Consider the following 5,864-nt stretch of genomic DNA (forward strand, 5'->3'; position numbering starts at 1 on the left):
GAGGAGCCCCGGCCGCTGCGCACCCGCCGGACCCCGCCGTGCCTGCGGCCGGAGGCTCCCCAAAGCCGCGTCGCCCCGTCTAGGGCCCCCTTCCCTGCGGGCGCCTCGGAGCCGTTTCCTAGCCCTGTTGTTTCTTCGCCTTTTCTATCACTTAGTTTAACAACTTTAACGTTTTTAGTATGTCTCGTTTTTATTTCATTTAGCGTTACTTTATCCTTTTTGTTGTAACGTTTTCTTTCTTTTCGAGTGGGTTTTGTTTTTCCTTTTTTATCTGTTTCCGATGGATTCTCTTTTCACTTTCTGCTCACTTCTCACCTCAGCTCCGGAGCCCGCGCTTTCGTTTCCTCTTCCCCGCGCACTCGCGGCCCTGCGGCTGGCGTCGGCGGTGCTCGCGGTGGTCCAGCCCGGGCGAGGGCGCGAGGGTCCTGGTTCCACCCGGAGCTCGGTCCGCGCGCCCAGCGAGTCCGCGCCGGGTGCTGCTGCGGAGCTGAGACTTAGTCGAAAGCGGGAGTCCGAATCGCCGCCGCCGGCAAGAGCGCAGAGAGCAGGCAGAGGCGCGTCGGGGACCTGCCGGCGGGTTCCAGCCTGGTTTTGGCCTGGCCCCGGGGCACACAGAGGACCCAGACCTGCAGTTCACACGGAGGCCGCAGGCCCACGCTCACTGAGACAGGGGCCTGCAGGCCATCGTGCACGAACCACACAGACACCCACCGAGTTACCCGTGAGCCTCACCGCCAACTCAAGGGCGCAGGCACACCCAGCACACACTGACAAACACACGCATAACAAATATCACACACACACACACGCAGCCCCAAACCCCACACATACAAAACACAGAGTGTGGACATACACATGATCACGGGACACATACACGAGAACAGCACACATATGACTGCACATTGCAGGTAGACACCACACACAGACACGTAAGCCTACTTGCCAACACTCTGCCACCCCGGGGTGTTTTAAGCCTAACTCAGCCCATCAAGGTGGTGACTCTTAGGCCAGTGTCGGGCAGCTGGAAGGGGACCTGCCTGGTCTCACCAGCGGGCACAGCAGTAACCTAGCAACTATAAATACAGCCCCCCAGGGTTCAGTACCTCTGCCTGGACTGAGGTTGCCGAGGCTCCCACACTGGCTGCTTGTTTAGCTGAGGGATGCAGCCAAAATCTAAGAGCCTGAGCCCCAGAAATGAGCATCAGACCTACAGAACCCTGTTTGAAGCAGATACCAGTACTGCACCAAGAAATGGCACCAGGGTACAGAGTATGAAGCAGACATGCCATACATGTGCCAGTATGTGTTCCGTGCCACATGCATCATACGCGGTGCTAGGATCTGGCCAGTACCCACATAGAGACCGTTATTTATGTGAAAACAAGCAGAAGAGATGTATATGGTTCTAGGAATAAACGTCACGTGTGTACAAATACAGATACCAATCTACACCTAAGGAGATGTAAAGTTGAAAATCTCTTTCCAGCTCATGGGTACCGTTATCAAGCTGGAACACTAGCCTATGTGTCTGTGGTGAGGTCTGGTCTCTGTTCCAGGGCAGAGGGGGTCATTTGGTGCCATGAGAACGTTGTGGTGAGGCTGGATTATGGGAGAACTATATGCACCTGAAATGTAATCAAGCCACCAAAAAGGGGGATTTGGGTAGCTTTAAAGGGGAACCCCGTGGTAAAGGGCTGTCTGGGCTGTGTCCTCAGAATTTCTGGAAGATGCTCTCAGCCACAGCAGCAGTAAAAGTGGTGGCCAGGCCTGCATGGTGGATGATGGAGCCTGTCTGCAGGCAGGTATCTGTGTGCACAGACTATGCTGGGTAAAAACACAAACCTGTTTGTGGTATACACAGATAGGTCCCAACAACCAAGCCCGGCAAGACGCAGACAATGTGTGGCCACAGATGTCCAACTGGATTGCCAGGGAGATGAATTTTGTAGGAGAAAATATAAGGGTAAGAGATATTTTTGTGCACACACAGAGTTCCGTAGGCTTGGAGCTTAATTTTTATACAGGAGAGCTGCAGAAGTAGGAAAGTACATAGGTCAAAAGAGAAATGCTGGGCGAGCCTCATCCTAGAAGGCCAGGATGAGTGGAGAGAGGTCTCTATGGGGCAGCCCAGGGAGAAGCCCATCCATTGTCCAAATGACTCCAGAGTATTATACTATGACACTTGCAGAGAAATGTGCCTGGTGAAGTTGCAAATATATTTGCCAATTTCTTGGCAGAGCCTGGGGGAGAAGCAGGCAGGAGGGAGGGCCATATACCAGGTCTCTAACATGGGACGGAGAGTGGAAAACTTGGCCCCTGGGGTTGGCTGCCAGTCTCTGTGTCTGCCCTATCCTTGACCAGGTTTCTGATGACTGTCAGCACCTTTCTCTTTCACTCTTACAGGTCTCTGTCTCTAAGTCTCTGCCCCTCTCAGTTTCTTTCTGTGCTCAATTTGTCTTTCTTTCCCTATCTCTTCAGCTCTTTTACTATTCTGTGAGACATGGCCAGAAAGAGCAAGAAGCAGTCAGACCTAGGAGCAAATATAAATACAAAAGCATGTCATAGATGCAGAGGTCATTAGTGATAAAGCCCATCCATCTTGCTGGTCTATATAGATACACATGACAGCAAATTTCCATTTTTGCATAAAAATCCAGGTATAGACTTGAAGGTTGTTTCCTTTTAGTCTTTTAGCCACTGCCTCTCTGGGTGTCTATCTCTTTATTTCTTTCTGGGACCCTTCTTCATTACGCCACTCAGAGTCCCTGGACACTGCCACAGTTTCAATAATCCTACCTCTCCCCAGTATTGCCTTCTTTGAAGTTTGGCTCAGATGGGCAAAGGCTTTTTTGAGAAAGCGGTAGCTAGATAGCTGCGTTGCAAGCAGGGATGTGGAGAGAGACATTTGAAACTTGATGGAGATGGTGGTATCTCCAGCATCTATCTAGTTTTGGGGTCAGTCAAACAGACATACACCGTTAATCCACCTGGGGAGTGGAGTGACAGAAGGATATGGTGGAGTGCTGGAACCCCAGTGCCTCATTGGTGCCAAGGGCCAGCAGAATCCTACCCAGCCAGGCAGAGGAAAAGGTACCCAACTCAGTGGAAGCAAGTCCCTAGGACAGTATAGAGGGAAAACTGTGAAGGTCCTAGCTTCCCAACCACGGACCTGGTATAAATAACGTCTGAGTAAGAGAGGGTTGGAGTACGAAAAGGTAGGCAGTGAAGCGACTCCTTAGATACCGAGGCACCCTGTGGTGATCCGGCTGCGGAGCCTAAGAATGAACCTACAGAAGGTAGCTTAACCTGGAAGGAAGAGGAGGGGCTTGCGGCTCAATCCTGGTGGGAGAAAGGAGGGTCCAGAATCGGACCATGTCCACGTGGTTTCTGCTCGTCATGTGTTGGTTGGAATGAATGCATGAACACACCAAAAGCCACTGCTTGGGGTCCCATGGCCATTTACTAGGTGGTGGGAAAAGGAGAAAGGATTTGATAATATGGAATGGGCTCTGGATTAAGACTCAGACTCAGCCTCTAAACCAACATGGGGTGGCCCCCATCCTGGCCCCGTGCCGAATAAACCTGGAGAGCTCATCTCTTCCAACTCCAAATAAACAGCTCCTTGTTTTCTTGCCAGATCTGAATTCTCTGTGCCTCACTCTATGTGCTCTATGTGAGTTTGTGACTCTATCTCTGGTTCCCCCACTCTCTGTGAGCTGCAGTTCTGTCCCTCTTGTCTCTGTCATTGCTTCGAAGCTTTTCTGGCTTCATCTGTCTCTGTTTTCAGGTCTCTGTCTGTCCCCTCCTGCCCGCCCCCCCCCCGCCCCCGACTGGAATTAGCCTTTGTTAATTCAAAGGCTTCTCACTGAGCTCCTCCCCACTCTTCCCAGAATAACATTGAGTAAAATGAGATAAAACCCTCCCGCCCCTAGGTTTTTTTTTCTGTTCTACTCCCCTCAGCCCCCTCCTCCAGGGCTACAACCCCCTCTTATAATGTCAGATAATTGCTGGTGTACGGCTCTGAGGAGCCAGAGCTGATACCAGGGAAGGAGAAAGGGGGAGAGAAATAAATAATAATCTGTCTCCATTCAGCGTATATAGGTTACCTGATTTGCATATATGCTAATAATGCTATAATTACCCTGCTGTTCTGGCCTATGATCAAGTTCTATAAATACATAGGATAGCAGAGCTAGGCCTAGCAACACCACCCCCAAAATCATGGAGTATATGTATGTATATGTGCGCATTTTATGTACACTCTAAACCTATGAGCCTCTCTTTGTTAGAACACACTCCCTTACAGATCCCAGCTCTTCAGACGTTCAGCTACCCCTCTTGTGTTTTGAAGCTACTTTGGAGGCGGGAAGACATGCCTGAATGAGAAAACATTCTAGGTTTTACTTAATTCTTAGTATTAATTTCATTATGAATATTATGGCTATTTTTAGGAAAATCAGACTTCCCCAAATTATTGAATTAGTTATTATCACCTGGATTCCCCCACCTCCTACAATCCTCCACCTTGGGGTACAGGCTGGTGGGTAGGAACAGGAAGCCCCCATCTCTTAGGCCTGCTGAGATGTTTCAGAAGGCGCTGCCTACGGGAGAGGAAGTGGAGTCCTCTTCCCCAAACCTGCTCCTCATGCCTCAGTCTCCTGGCACACTCACCACTCGAAGGAAACCAGGGGGAAGATACACAGGGGGCTGTGCAAATTTTTGGGTGATGGTGGCAGAAGTGGGGAGGAAGCTTGGAGGAACATAAAAGATGCAATCCACAGCTGTCTGCTTTTAATTATAATTATCCCCTTTCGCTTCCTTTCTGGCTAATGAGGGGGGGGATTTAAATTTTTTTCTCCCTTTTCTCCCCCTCCCTCCTTTCCCTGGAATTGAGGGGTGGGGTGAGTTCAGGATCCTCCTCCCCTTCCTCCCTTATCCCCTGGTTACTGGGAGAAAGGCAGACTCCAGAGGGTGGTGACAGTATGAAGAGATTTGCAGGAACAAAAGAAGGACAGGTTTGGATTGCTGGACACGTCCCAGAGTTGGAGAGACCCCCCCCCCATTCCACTGGCACCCCCTCCCATCAACCCCCCAGCTCCCTAGACAAGGAACTCAATGTCTTCCAGCCGGTGAGAAAGGAGCTAACGGGAGCCCTGGTCTAGAAAGAAGGGGGAGGGAAGGGGTGGGGAGATGGGGGGGTGCAAAATTAGTCTCAAAGGATCTTTATTTCTGAGCTAGTGAAGCAGATGTAATCAAGGGGAGAGCAAAATAATCATAATGGGAGGAATGGGGGAGGGGAAGCGGGGCTGGAATTGGGGGACTGGGCCAGGACAGGACTGAGAATTGGGGGGCAGAGAACATTGAGTGGGGAGAGTCTGTTGCCTTCTCTCACCCCTCTAAAGTCTCCCTGCTTTGAGGTGGGGAAAGAAGGACCCGGTCTATAGACTCTGACCTTAGCCCTCAGAATCCCTCATTCAGAGCTTAGGGATCGCCAGGCCAGAAGGTGGCTGGGAAGGCACCAGGGAGAAGACAGCCTCCCGCCCCCAGTTGAGGGAGGTTGTGAAGAGAGGGGAGACTGAAAGCAGTGGGGGAGGGTGAGAGAGGGGAGCCAGCAGAGACTCAAGTGGCCTCCAGGTCTGTGGGACAAAAGTTGGAGGGAGATTTGTGTATGAGAGAGGAGGGGAGGGGGCCGTGGGGAAGGGGGGGCTTTGACAATGAACTTGAGACAAACTTCATTAGCATGCAGGCCTGCTGTCTGTCACGTCGAGCTCAGACCGAGTTCCCATGCAGACCAGGAAGAGTGGGAGGGAGAAAAAGGGAGGGGCTGAGGATGGGGGTTAGAGAGAGAAAAGAGACCCGACCAT

The sequence above is a fragment of the Gorilla gorilla genome, chromosome 1 (genome assembly GCF_029281585.2).
Source record: "Gorilla gorilla gorilla isolate KB3781 chromosome 1, NHGRI_mGorGor1-v2.1_pri, whole genome shotgun sequence".
Classification (NCBI taxonomy): domain Eukaryota; kingdom Metazoa; phylum Chordata; class Mammalia; order Primates; family Hominidae; genus Gorilla; species Gorilla gorilla.